We start from the raw sequence: 16,354 nt of genomic DNA on the forward strand, positions 1-16,354 counted from the left end.
ATTTTTGTAGACATTCAAATTATTATATGTCTATCATAGGCGCTAAAACTCACTCATATTTTCAACCAAACTCCAAATCTTGATATATATTGATATGCCAAATTTTTCATACTTGCTAAATTTTAAGCCAAAAACTTAACTTTACATCTCCCAATACCCTTGAATTCAAAGTTAAATTATATAATATACACTTAATAATTAATTACCTATCTCAATATATCAAACTAATATCTTAATTTTATATATATATATATAAAATAAGAATCAACAACCCCTGCTCCAACGTGACCTCCTCTTTTTTTTTTCCTTCCTAAACGTTACTGCAATGTGCCAAATCCCTTTTCTCTTCTTTTTTTTCAAGGAATTCCCTTAATTGTCAATCATTGGCATGATTGCCCAATGATTGGCTTGAGATTCCATTCCCCTCCCACCATTGTAATACCAAAAAAACTAATAATAATGACTACGAGAGAATTATAGACTAACGATCCCCCTTTTTTTTTTCTTCAAATCCTGCAACTACGAATATATATAAATTTTTGAATACTAACCCAATTGCTAACAATGTAATATAATTTAGTAATCATCACCAACTTACCCATTATTTCTTATCACCCATTATCAACATAGCATAAAATAATAACATAATCCCAAGCACTCCGACAATATATTACTATATATAGAATTGAAAAGAACGAATATCTCATATCTTTACCTGAACAATGGCTATGATTTTTCTCCCTCTCGCTGGTCGCCTGTGGTAAGGTTTCGCCTCCCCACTTTTCGTTTTCCTTTTCTTCTAAATAAGAAATTATTAAACGTGAAACTCCACTAACCTATTATCTAATTATTTATTTAATAAAAATTTCATCAATTGGGTACTCATAGTTATCTAATAGTTTAAAAATACCCCTTTAAATTTTCAAAAGGAGTCAAACTAGTCCTAGTTCTCAAAACGACCTAGCGGGTCGTTACATATTTTCTTTAAAAAAAGATATTGTAAGTATATATGGATTTCAAAGCACCCAAGTAATTATTTTTTAATACTTAATCGACGTTTAAAATTATTGATTTATTATATTATTTGATTAATTGAAGTAAATTAGAGTTCATTAGTGATTTGTTCAATATTTTTTGAATGTATGTGTTTATAAGTATTTAAAATTGATGAGATTAAAGTACATTTTAAAATGCATTCTGCATAACATAAAAAAATAAAAAGTTTAATTATGATAAAAGATTTTAAGTATGAAAATTTATTCTTAATAAATTAATTAAAAATAAATTAAAACAATATGATCATTATTTTAGTTAAATGAGTTTAATGAATTAAATTAATCTATTATTAAAAGAAAAACTTTAATGACATGTCATGCCAACTAAGAGATAGAGTGATGCTTTTGAATTGTCAAGTATATTTAGAGGAAAATAGTGATAGTTGGGTGATATTTGGTCCTAAATGAAACATAAATGATATTTTGAGGCAATTCCCTTAACTTATGAGACCATTTGGGAAATTGACTCAATATTTTGGTTGCATAATTAGCCAGATTTTTATATTTAATTTTATTTTTTTTATATAACTTATATTAGCAGGCGTTTTTTCTTCTTTTCTCCTAAATATTTCATCCCTTGGATAATTTATTTATTTATATTTTTTTAAAATTAAATTTATACCTCTAGATAGTGATCTAGTGGTTCATTATTAATAATAAACATAAAAAAAATCTCAATAGGACTAAGTACAAGCAAGAGAAGTAAGGCTTAACCATAAACCCGTGGGAAGAATATCCCACTAAAAAATTGGGTATTCTTGAAGCTTGTTATTTCCAAAAAAAATTTAGGGTTTCTGCTTCGATAATCATCAGAATTATGTCATATATGATCGATAGTCGCTTTGGACTTAACTATTATGGATATCAATTTTAATCTATTGACATTTCAAGAATTAACACTAACAAAATATGGGAGGAAACTAGATTTGTTTCCTTTGATGATTTACATGATTTAACTTATGCTGCAAAAAATACAGAATAAACACAATAAGCCGATAGAATGAATCAATATCTATACAATATCTCTCATATGAAAAATTATTGTGTGAATGAATCAATATTTATACATTCAAGAGGCACATCTGGGTCACTCCACCTAATCGTATGAAACTGAAATACTAATGTGGTGCCATTCATATGCATAATCTCAACAAGCCTTTTAAGAATACATCCTAGCTCTCGAGACTCTTACATAAAATTGCAACAATTTCTTCCGCTTCTTAAAGCCTACCAGAACAATATAGATGCTCCTAATATGTCCCTCAACTAACATGATTGACTGGTAGATACAATTGATCCGAATAGTTAGTTCTAGACTTCAAAAGGAAACAAATAATAAAATCTTTTTTTATGTTATTATGTATATTATGTTTTAAAAATATATATTGCACGACATGGACACACTAGTTATACATATAAATCTAGTAATAGATTCACATTATATGAAAAAAGACTAAATAAATGTGATAATACTCATGATAGATGGACCGTAGTATGAAAATATTAAATAATTTGACAATACACTTGAAAAATAGATTCATAATATGAAAACATTAATTAATGTGACAATACATGTGACAAATAGGTTTGTGCACCTATTATAAATTACCCTAGTGTTCACTCAGGCTCATTCAACCAAAACTTCTTCTTATTTTCTTTTTAAGTTATTTTCTTTTGCAATGGAAAATTGGACCATCACTTATATTTCTTCTTCTTCTTCTCATTATTTACATGATATTATGTGGTGGGTTTGGATTGTCAATGATGTCTACCAGAATATGTTGTTTGTACTGATACTACTCTTGCAATGTCACTTGGCATAGTCTGGTTACTTGTAGGATGACGTTTCATAGATAAAGAGATGGTGATCTCCGCCAGCTTCTACTTGTCTCTTCCATATGGTGAGAGTTGTGTTTATTTTCATATTATTCTTATTCCTTAAAATCTTATACCTATTTAGACTAGTTCTGGATGAGGTACCTCCAGTTTATCAAAGAAGAGGTATTGGCGACGATTTTCAAAAACAAGGTCTTATTGAAATTAACAATTCATCATCCACTAGTGAGATAATTGTACGGTTTGAGGAGGAGATGGAATGGATAATTAGTAAGCTCACCAGTGGACCAGCTAAGGTTGATGTCATTTCCATAGGATAGCGCAATTTCATCACCAACACACAATCAGCTGTCATTGAACACTTCCACGATCGTTAGAGAATAGTCATCATTAAGAAGCTTCCTAAAGGTAACAGTTTCACTTCATACTTCTTATTCTCTATTACATTTAGCACAGGAACACGCTCCACGTATCCATTCACCAAACTTTTGGCCTTGTCCAAATTCCAGTATGGAAGAATGTACTCAATCGTCTCGAAAGATGAAATCCTCTGGTGATTAGCCAAATATGTCACCTGGCAGGTGATTAGCCAAATATATATATATTGAAAAAAATAAAAAGTATATATTGTGGGTTATTATTTTTGTGGACAACTACTTATGTCATTTTATCTCTTATTTATTAGGAAGAATGAATACGCACCCCTCAAGCCTTAACTGTAGGTGAAATTGAAATTGAAATTCTTGCGACACACCTAAAACTGCTAAATTGTTTTGAAGTGTAATAAGCACTCAATCTGTATTCATTGATCAATATCATGCACTTATACCTTTATTAGCTCTCAAGTTACTACCCCGCAGTGTGTTATTAACTTTGCAGGCTTCATCTTAATTTTTTTATAAACATTTAAAAAAATCTTAATATAATGTCTTTTTCCTCCAAATCAATGTGTTTTGATAAACTATTATTTATCTCTCTCTTTTTTTTCTTATTTGTTACTGCATTAATTTAAGCAAATAGATTATCAACTTTTTGTGAAATATAACCCATGAGAAATTATTATTCTCCACGATAATATTAGATTTAGATCTAATATATGCTTATATATTTTTCAACCTTAGATACAATATATCAAGCTATTGTTTGATTTTTCTATTAATTTACCTAAGTTTAGATTGTATAGTCACACATTTTCCTAACTTTGGAATTGATATGGTTAAGTAATTTTAGGAGTAAGGAATAAGACGCAAGAATAGTAATATAATTTATATAAAACAGAAGAGAGAAAGGAGTTATAATTGTATACAAAGTGAGGGAGTGAGCACAAAACATTCACTAGTAAATGAAACACTAGCTATAAATCTTAATAATTATAACTGTAATTGTGTTAAAGTCAGGGAGTGAGCACAAAACATTCACTAGTAAATGAAACACTAGCTATAAATCTTAATAATTATAACTGTAATTGTGTTAAATTAATTTGCTAGTAAATGTTTGCTTGGTTACGTAATTATGCCTATGTAATAATTAGTAATATGAGCCCTCTTTAAAAGGAAAAATAACAATGTATGGTTTGCCACAAATTTTAATCTGAAATACACTTTGTGCCAAAATATTAACAATTTATTCCCAAGTGGCTTCTTCAACTGGTCGATTCTTCCATTGAACTTTGATGGATGCAATCTCTCTTGACCTAAACTTGCGGACTTCTCTATTTAGAATAGCAACAGGCTCCTCCTCATAAGATAAATTTTCATCAAGCAGAACTGAATCCCAACGAATGATGTAGTTTCCATCCCCATAGTATTTTTTCAACATAGACACGTGAAATACCGGACGCACTCCGGACAGCCCTGGAGGCAAGGCTAACTCATAAGCCACCTCCCCTACTCGCTTAAGTACTTCAAAGGGACCAATATACCTTGGGCTTAGTTTACCTCTTTTATCAAACTGCATCACCCCTTTCATGGGCGACACCTTCAGCAAGACTTGCTCACCCTCCATAAATTCCATGTCTCTAACCTTTCGATCCGCATATTCTTTCTGCCTGCTTTGAGCCGCTAAAAGCTTTTCTTGAATAGATTTCACTTTCTTCATTGAATCCCTCAAAAGGTCAGTACCCCAAGGTCTAACCTCAAATGCATCAAACCAACTAATGGGAGACTTACATCTCCTCCCATACAATGCTTCAAATGGGGCCATATCAATACTCAAGTGATAGCTATTGTTGTAGGAGAACTCTGCTAAGGGTAAGAAGCTATCCCAATGACCACCAAATTCTATCACACATGCGCGAAGCATATCCTCCAACACTTGTGTGTGAATTTTTGGCATTGATTTTATATTTTTTTTCATATTTTTTCTATTTTTTATTAATCAATTACTCATTTTCGGGATTTACCGCAATAATAAAAATTAAGCGAAATTGTTAAAAAGGGTCGGATAATGAATTAAAAAGGAGCTGATTTATGGGTCGGATTAGGTGTTTACGAGTCCGAATATTTTTCCATTTTCATATAAATGTTATGTGGTAAGGTCAAAATGACATGGCAATTCCAGGTGGCATTTAAAGAAATGAAAAATGAGTTGGATATGTCCAACATGACAACTAACGCCCATAAGGGCATATTTGGACCAAAAGTTGGACGGCAATGGCATGAGTGAACCAAACTTTAAACGGAGGGTAAATCTAGACCTTTTCAAATAGTTTAGGGGCATATTTGAACCTTTTCCCTTTTTAAAAAGAGCCTCATGTAAAATGTTTTGGCTTAAAGAGGGAAACTTTATAGATGCCCCAACGAAAAAGTTCCCATAATTTCCAGCATAATTATAATGTAAATTGATTATGAATGTGTTTGGTATGAAGAAAATTATTGTTTAATGGAAAGTATTTTCTAGTAAGGGGTCTACCTTAAGTAAAATATCAAACTCATTGTGCATGCTTTTAAATTGGGTAAAATTCAAGGGCGCGAGTAATTTCTTAGATTATGATTGAAATTTGGAGACATATTTTAATTATTTTAAAGTCTTATTATTTTCTGAATTTTTTTTTGTAACTTTGTGCACTTTTTAACTTACGTATCATTCAAATATCTCTCACGCGTCTTAATTGTATGGAGTCACGGAGTGTGCCTTGTAAGATAAAAGATGTATAAAATTACAAAAAAAATAATCCAGGGGAAAATAAGACTTCAATTTTGTTAAGGTATATCTCAGGAATTTAGATTATAATCTAGGGATGTACTTGTGCATTTTCCCAAAATTCAAATATAACTATGGGAAAAGGGTTTGATATACCCCTCAACTTTGTCATTTAGAGCCGATATACCCTTTGTTATGAAAGTGACTCATATATACCCCTGCTTCTAAACAAATGGCTCACATATACCCTTTTCCTCTAATGGAAATGAAAAAATAATAATTTTAATCTAAATTTTTATTATTTTTTTCTAAAAAATATAATCCCATATGAGTAAATTTAATCCTCGTCAAAAAAAAAAATTTGACTTTTTTTTGTTTCAACTAATTTATAATTATTATTTTGATAATCAAATTTATTTATGTTTCACTAATATTCTTGTAAAACTTGTTGTAGATGACCAAATTTTTTCTTCGAATACGAAATTAAATTACAATACACAAAAAAAATAGTTTAATTTTTTTCTTTAAACTAAGGAATGAAAGAAAAAAATAAAATAAGAATAAGAAACTCAAATAATTATAATAAAAGAAGTCAAAAAATAATTTATGTATCAAAAAAATTAAAATATACCTTGAATTTTGATAGAAGAATCATATATACCCCTAAATAATTTTTTTAATAAAATAGAAGTAAAAAATATAAATTTAAAACTAATTTTTTAACATCCGTTAAATGAAGGGTATATGTGAGCCATTTTGTAACGGCAGGGGTCAAGCCACTTTTATAACGAGGGGTATATCAGCTCCAAATCCCTTTTCCCTATAACTATTGTTGAAGTTGTAGTTAAATAGATATAAATTCAAAAGGTATTAGGAAAATATCTTTTTGAAAAATTATAAAATATTGTACTAATCTTGGTTTTGCTTTTTGTTTTAATTCAAAATTTAATACTGTTATGATATTTTCGTATAAAAGATAACTATTTTTATTCATAAATTATCATATATATTTTTTTTATCCTCGTGAGTTATATATAAAATTTGATCAACTTAAAAATATTATATTATTTTCTTGGATTTATCATTTATTTGAATTCAAAATTTAATACTATTATGGTATTTCTGCGTAAAGATAACAATTTTTACTCATAAATTATCATATGATTTCCTTTTTATCATTGTTTATTAGTCTTGAAAATATACATTTAACTAACTTAGAAAAGTTAAGTAAATGTTTCATGTTTATTGGTTAAATTAATTAATCAAAATAAATAAATTCATATTCATTGATTGAAAACTTGAGTTTCAAAAAATTAAATAAGAATTGAAGGGTAAAATTACATCATTTTTTAATGCAAGTGTAAAGTAAAAATGTGACATACAAAATGAGACAAAGTGAATAATATATTTCCAATATCAAATATATTTCAAAAATCAACTCAAAAAATGAATAGCTCATATAATGTATTCAATTTCAAAATCATAAAACACTGACGAATTTCAAAATTGTGAAAAGTACGCTTATTTATATTTGGGTACACTTAAAATTTATTAAATATAAATTTATAAAGTTGTTCGGATTATATTAAATTAATGAATATATTAGTCGAAATAAATATTATGAATTAATATAATTAATTTAATTATTTAAACTCATATAAATATAAATTTAATTAAAGTCCATATATATTTCACCTAAATCAGATTGGCTGAAGGGAGTCGTGTTCCAATCGCAACTCTCTATTCTAAAACTATAAATATGGGTCTCATAATTCAGAAAAAGATAACCAAGAATTCTAAACAAGAAGCTAGAGAAAGCTCGTGGATCAAAAGCCATTAATTTATCTACAAGTTTAAGAATTCAAGGATTCAAGTGTTCAAGTTTAAGATTTGAAGAAGTCAAGAAAAAGTTCAAGATCAATGTCACATTCAAGTTCAAGATCAAATTCAAGATCAAGTTCAAGAACGATCAAGACCACCGGATTCAAGATGAAGCTCCAAGTCTTTGAATTCAACTAGAAAGTCAAGATCAAGATAAAGTTCAAGTCAAATGCAAGATCAAGATGAAGATCAAGATCACGTCCAAGTCCAAGTTCAAGTTCAAGAACAATTAAGATCAAGATCATCAGATTCAAGATCAAACTCCAAGCCCTTGAATTCAACTAGAAAGTCAAGATCAAGATTAAGTCGAAGTCCAAGATCAAGTTCAAGAACGATCAAGATAGAGACCATCGGACTCAAGATCAAGCTCCAAACCCTTGAATTCAACTATAAAGTCAAGATCACGATAAAGTTCAAGTTTAAGTCCAAGATCAAGATAGAGATCAAGACCAAGTCTAAGTCCAAGTCCAAGATCAAGATAGAGATCGAGATCAAGACCAAGTCCAAGTCTAAGATATATCCCAAGTTCAAGATCAAACTTTAAGCCTTTGAATTTACATTTAAAAAGGTGAACTCTGAGGAATCATAGAGATTATAACACTCGCACTTGAAAAAATATAAATCGATTGTTGATATAATCTTCCATTCTTGATTATTATTTTCTCGACGCAAATTTTATTGTCTTCAACAAGTACCCCTATAAACTATGATCAAGATTTTAGAACACATGCACTTTAACTAAAATAAAGTTCTATTACCCCTTGAATTCATTTTTTTTTTTGTAATTTTGTGCATCTTTTTTGTTTACGTGACATCTAAATATCTGCACACGCCTTAAATGTGTGGAGTCACAAAATCTGCCACATAAGACAAAAGGTGTATAAAATTATATAAAAAAAAGTTCAAGAAATAATAAGACCTTAATTTAGTTAGAGTGTGTCTCTGAAATTTAAATCATAATCTAAGGAATACTTATTTCTTGTCCCTTTAAATTTTAATGACGAAATATGCTATATATTCTTCAATAGGCTAAATCTGATGTGGAATCAATATATATATATATAAATGAGGACCATAGAGGAGGTGATGTGGCACCTCTATATGCCTCCATTTGCATTTAGCTTTTTCCATCTTTTTCTTTTTAAAAAAATTATATATCATAAAAATTACTTAAATTTATTACAAATAAAAATATTTAATTAATGGTGGGTCATTTATAACAAAAACTCTTCATATTTTTTATTTATTTATCTCACTTATAATTAAAAGAGAAACATAATTTATTTATTTTTTACTTTTTTAATTTAATTTAATTATTTTATTGTAAAAATATATTACTTCATTTATAAAAATATACAAATAAATACTTTATTAATGTATGAACATTTATAATTAAAAAACTTCTCTATATTTTTTTTCTATTTATTTATCTCACTTCTAATCATGAAATCATAGTATTTTTATTTTTTTTACATTTTAAGTATTTTTATTTTTATTTTTGAATTTATTCACTAGGAGTTACAACCCATGACTTGCCCCTCTTTAATTTTTACTTTTAATAATATTCATGACTCTCATAATTTTTATATTGATAACCTCCAATTTAAATTTATAAGTTTATGTGTCTTATGAAATTCCTTTATTTTGCCTATAAATTTATATTAGTTTCATGAAGATTCACATTCACAATTATTCTTTCTTTTTTCATCATATAAGTTTGATTTGTAACAAAAAAAGAAGTACATGAAGGTAAGAAATACTTCATTGAAATTTTTATTTTTTATTTCCTCTATTTTTGTCTATATAAATTCGTATTTGATTTGTGAAGGAAATTAACATGTAACCAAAAACAAAAAAGTACATGAAGTTAATAAATATATCATTCTCAAGTCCTTATTTTTTCATTTCCTTTATTTTGTCTATATAGATTCATATTTATTTTCATGAAGATTCTGTTGTGCGGAATTTGAGATAATACGAGAAAATATAAACGCGAAAAACAAGACAACAGATTTACGTGGTTCACCAATAAATTGGCTACGTCCACGGGAAGAGAGGGAGCAGTTTTATTATGGAGAGGCAAAAACAGAATTACAGAATAGGGTTTGCCATAGCGTCTATATATAGTGCTAAGCTACGCCCTAAAAGGCTTGGGCCCAACATACAGAATCAACAGAAAATTAAGGGCCCAATACAACAACATTGTATAGCGTCGGGCCGGGGGCGTCTCGCCCCCCCCCCCCCCGCCGGACCCCCAGGCCAGGGGGCGCGTCGCCCCCCTGGACCCCCCGACTCGCTGACCGAGCAGCGAGACCCCCGTCCTTTCTGTTTGTAGCGGGTCCGATTCAAGGCATTCAACAGATTCACATACAAAGTTATAATTTCTCTTCTTCATAATACTTGTATGGGAATTAGCTAACATGTAACCAAAAAAAAGTATATGAAGGTAAGATATATTTCATTCTTAAGTCTTTCTTTTTATTTTTATGTACTTATACATGCTTTCTTAATATATATTTTTATGTTTGTATTATAATTTATCAAGTAAGTATGATTAAAAATCTCTTTAATTCTTAACAATGTTTTATCCATATGCAATTACTCTTTCTAATAGTTAGTTTTCCATATATAATATAGTTTGATTATAATATTTGTTAGATATCATGAATAATTATTATTTAGTATTGTTATTACTATTGAAAAGATAATGTATAAATATATTAAATATGGTTTATATTTCGTTCTTTATTTTGACATAATTATTTTTAATTCGTATATATTTTTTTTTATTCAGTTGGTTGCATATATGAAGAGTTTGACATATGGATCAAAACATGATGGCGGATATTTTTACAAAAAAAGATGGTACAAGGAAAAAAATGAAGCATAATTAGAGATTATTTTTTCACTTTGAAATTTATTAGCAACTTAGTTACTTTTGCTAGAGTTTTTAAAATTTTTAATTTATGTAAATAATTTAGCTAAATGTATTATATTATCAATGCTAATCATTTGATCCTTTAGTATTCCATTTTCTCTTTGTTATGAAAAAAAATAGAAATAATTATTTCATTTTAACAATAACAAAATTTATGATGATTAGTTTCACTTTTATTATAACTTATAAAAAGTAATTGAAAAATATATTATTATTTTCATGATGTCATTTTTTGCGTATGTAACAATCTGTCGTCGTTCTTTTTGCTTTGAAATGTATTTATAATTTTTATGTAGTCACCAATTATTATATTTTCTCTGTTCATTTTTTATTTTTTCACACCTTATTTTTATTTTTTTATTTTACAAATAAAATCAATACATAATTAGTAATACATTTAGTGGCTAATAAAATTATACATTTGAATTATTTATAACTCATGTCTCTTCATCTTACTTGTAAAGTTTAATACTAAATATGAATCATGATTTTATATGCTTCATTTTTCGTAAATCTAATAAGTATTTAATTAATGTTTAAAAAATTATAATAAGCAAATGTAATAATAAAATAAAATAAAACAATATTGTTTTGACGAAATCAGACTTTGGATAGAATATCACTACTCCTACAAAACATAAAGAAAATTAAAACATCTACAATTTTCAACCTAATACAATATATTGTTATTTCAACATATTATCTCTTATTTCATTTACTTCACCACGATGAATATTTTGTTCTAATATATACATATACAAAATAAATAATATATTTTATATGTTTTAAAAAAGTCTATGATATCGCAGACGAGGAGAAATATAAATATTATCTATATATTCGATACTGATCTATGTATTATATATTTCATATTATTATCTTATAAATATTTCATATAATCGCGTGAAACGCGGATAATTTCACTAGTTATTAGAATAATTATCGAAGAAGAAATTTATTTTCGAGAACTTAAATATTTAATTAAATAAGAAAGCAATTTAATATTAACAACCCTTGATATGTTATCACTCCTACACTTTGAAACCTAATAAAATTATCTTTACTCTATTTACATAATATAATTGCATTGACTTTAATTAGTTCAAATTATATATACATATTAAAATTTTCTACTATTTTTCCTCCCTTGATTCCTCAATATATTTTTTTAAAAAAAAATAATTTAAAATGCCAGGAAAAAAAAACAAAAAAAAATATCTTGTTTATTTTAATTTTTTTTAAATTCTAAGTGGGGTATTAGCCGACGGAAAACGACAAATCCCAGATGCGAGGCCCCCACAAATATAATTCCTCGTAAATAATTAATTAATATTATTATATTATTTGCTTACTTTTGATCGATATTGAACGCAACAAAATAATAATTAAAATGTCAAAAAGTTATAACGGAACTAGAAATATTATAACCACACTTGACATACTATTTATTACTAATTTACGTAGATTATTTATAGGAACATATATATATGGTTAAAATATATGTTTCATATCAATAATAAATTATAATATTAAACATAATAGTATCAATATTTAAATTATTCATAATATTATTGACGAACAGTAGATTTTCTTTGAATAAGTGTTGATATATAAATAATTTGTCACATCGAGCCTAATTCAACTTTTGAAAATGAAGGGGAATGTCATTTTTATTAGAAACTAAAAGATTATATGAAAATTTGATACTATAAAAATTTAAACTCGCGAGAGATCATTTATATATTTGATAGACAATATAATGTACAAACTTCCAATATAAAGTTTAGTTATTATGATTAGACAGTTTCAACATATAAGATTATCACATATTTAATAAGTTAGGTGGAACAATTTATTTGTCAATTTTTACTCTTTCTAGAATATATTTCATTAATGATCTTAAAAACTGAGGATCATGTACTAATTAATATTATTATTTTGCTTAACTTTCCATTTTGAGAACTCAATTTTCTTGTTCTTTTTCTACCAAAAATATTAAAATTTCTCTATTCAATGTAGAACGTGCTAATCACATGAAACTATGATTTAAGTTTTTCAAAAACATTTCATAATATTTTGACTTCGGATCGAGATTGATACAAGTCTGTTTTTGTAATGACCCGTGAGGTTATTTTTGGAAAATTTAAATTATTCGTATAACTTGAGTTAATTTATTTATGAGTAATTGTAGATAAAAAAAAAATTAATAGATAGTTAGTGGGCTAAAGTGATCAGTTATTTAAGATTTTATACTATTAGGGTCATGTATATCAAAAAAAAATAAGTTAGTGGTTTTGATCAGTTTAATAAATAATTAATTTAGAAAAGAAGGAAAGGCAGAAACCTTACCTGAGTGACGCACGAGAGAGGAAAGGGAAGGAAATTCGATCTCCAGGTAACAATTAATAGAGCAATTTATCGCAATTGTTTTGTCATATTGACTCTATGTCAAATGAAAATTTTGTATGAATCGAGAATTTGGTTTAGCGGAGTGGTTAATATTTTATTCTGATTTAGTGTGCCATTCGTGGCATTTTGAGACTACTGGAAGCACCATTAGTTTATTATTATTATTATATATAATTAGTATAGTGATAGTGCTTATAAAGTGTTGGTTACAGGGGTGATTTATGATGTTGTGCATCTTTTTGGGGGTTTGGGACAATATGATACAAAGAAAAGAAAACAGTGTTGTGGCTATTGATATTATTATATAATTCTTAGGTTATTAATTTTGTGTGGAACCCTTATAAAAATAATTGTAATTAGTTGAGTTTTCTTTCTTTTTTTTAGTATTTCAATGTGTAATGGTTGTTGTAAATGTGTGTATGGAAAACAAGTATTTGGAAAAGTGTATTCAAGGGGTATGAGCGAACTGTTGGGAACGGAGGTTGTGCTCCTTCCGTGAGTAATCGGTAATTTGGATTAAAATTATTATTATCATCACATTCTGAGTTAAGTTTTGGTACATGGGGTAGGTAATTAAATATTAGATTTATAGTATCATATAAATACCATTTGAATATGATACTTAAAATATTAATTAACGTCAATGATTAAGAACTTGATTATAAAGTTGGGTGAATTTTTAGGTCAAGGTTATACACATAATAATGTGGGTGTTGTTAGTTCCGAAACCCTATTGTGAATATATACTTGAATAGGTTGCATCGATTTGGAAGCTCAACGGAAAGGAAAGACTCAAGTCATAGAGTGATTATTTGATTGGCTAAGGCAAGTGGATTTCTAAACTCTTGTTAAGCATACGAAATTCGTGTATTTCCTTGTGTGATGTTGAGAATGATTTGGAGACTTGTTGTTTATTTGTTGGTGTTGTATTTCTTGTTGTAAATTGTGCTTTGTTATCAAATGGTTATTTCCTCCTTTTAATTTGAGCATGTCATTTGCATTGTATCTGAGACATGGTTGTGGTAAGAGGATGATGTACTATTTTTGAGGGTCGTATCGCGCGCCGCGATGGATATTATATTTCGAGGGACGTATCGCGCGCCGCGAAGGTTACTATTTATCGAGGGTCGTGTCGTGCGCCGCGACAGATGCATGGACAGATATGTCCCCCATGGGTCCCGGACTGAGAGACAGCGGGTGTGTATCGTTAAGAAAGACATGCGTCACGATATTTGACATTGCATCTCATGGCATTGCACATTTTATTATTGATGAACTTGAACATGTGTTTTGCTGATCTTGTGACTGTTTCTCTGTGAAGTTTGTGATTGTTGAATATTGAGTTGTTATTGAGAATGTGTAAACTGATAGAGTGTGGTTATTGAGTGGTGTGTTTGGTAAACTGTTAGGCTGTAGCGTGGAGGTTTAGATAGGGTGTAAGGAGTACCCGTATTTTGTTCACTTAACTTGTGTTTAGAGGTTTGCTTGTTGGGTACCGCGTGGTTTGGTACTCACCCCTTGCTTCTACAAATTTTTGTAGGATACGAGCCTAGATCTTCGTGATACCTGTCATTCTTTTCGTTTCCAAGGCATCTTGTGGAGGATTGTGAGGTAGTTGCTTGCCATCTCAGCGAACTTTCCTACTCCAATTTATGACTTTGTTTTTACTTGAAAGACAACTTCATTTTAGACTTCTATTTTATTTCAACTCTAATATTTACATTAGAGGCTTGTGTACGTGACAACCTGATTTTGGGGATTGGATTAATATGACTTGGTTTCATAATAGGAATTGTTGTTGGATTGTCATTTACTTCCGCACTTTGTTAGATATTTGGTTTTAGGCGGACTTGTCTTGGTGGGATAAGACGAGTGTCATCACACCCATTTTTGGGTCGTGACAGTTTTAATAAGTTTGGGGCTTGGAGTTAAATTTTATTAAAAAAATCTTTAATTAATTTTTTTACATTATGAAATAAGAATGTAAGCAACGTAAATTTTCAACGAAAATATAATATAAAGTTAGAATAATAAAATCTAACTCGAGAAGTTGATGTAGCGATATTAAAATAGTGTTCTATTGAATTTGATAAGTGAATATAATTTATTTTTTTGGTAATGAAATTAGGTTTATTTGACATTTGGGAGATGTCAAAAAATTCAATAAAGAGAATATAAAAATAATGAAAGTGGAATTAAAAAGATAAATGTTTGAATAATGTGAGTTCGTGTTCATCGTTGGGATATAATTTTGTTAGCATGATCGTGGTGTTCGGGCTAACTTTCACATACCTTGATTAATTTCATGAGATATATGTCATTTTTCACCAACAATAAATACCAGCAGGTAACTTTGTCTATCAAAACTACGACAGATGAAAAATTCATGTATTATTTTTAATCTCTTAGTAATAAATAATGCTATAAACATTAACACAAACTTCATTAATGTCTATAGCTTTTTACTTTTATCAAACATAATCAAACCGTTATGTTTTCAAACTAGTTTAATATCAATATTGTATTTGTTCTAGGATTTCTACGTTAAAAATTTGTGTTGGATATAAAACTATATGATCAAACCATTAAAATTGTGTCCCCACAATATATGCACCATACTTTTGTTTCCATGCTATTATAGATAATTAAGTCAAAATATTTTGACAAAGTTACACTATATTAATATTATTTCCAATTTCATTTTTTTTTTAAAGTTAGACTGTTGATCTGCATACAAAAAAGGTGTATGCTTGAGTACAAACATATAACAAAATTTAAAAATTAAATATAATGGACCAATTGCAAATCTTTTTCATGATCGTGCTTGTGGACAACATACCCCTAATAAGCCTTTCAAATCTATAATTATAATTGTACTTTTTGCCCACTTGTAAAACAACTTGCTCTCTTGTTTAATCCAATAATTGCCTCTTCCATTATTACATAACTTTCTTCTTAATTTAATTAAATTTTTCAAAATGTACCCTTCCTCTTTAGGGTGGTAACACATATATATATAGTTTTTTCCACTCATATATTCTTTAATATACATTATTGTTTTATATCTCAATTAAGAAAGTATCAAAGAAAAAAA

Source organism: Solanum lycopersicum, chromosome 5 (assembly GCF_036512215.1).
Source record: "Solanum lycopersicum chromosome 5, SLM_r2.1".
Classification (NCBI taxonomy): domain Eukaryota; kingdom Viridiplantae; phylum Streptophyta; class Magnoliopsida; order Solanales; family Solanaceae; genus Solanum; species Solanum lycopersicum.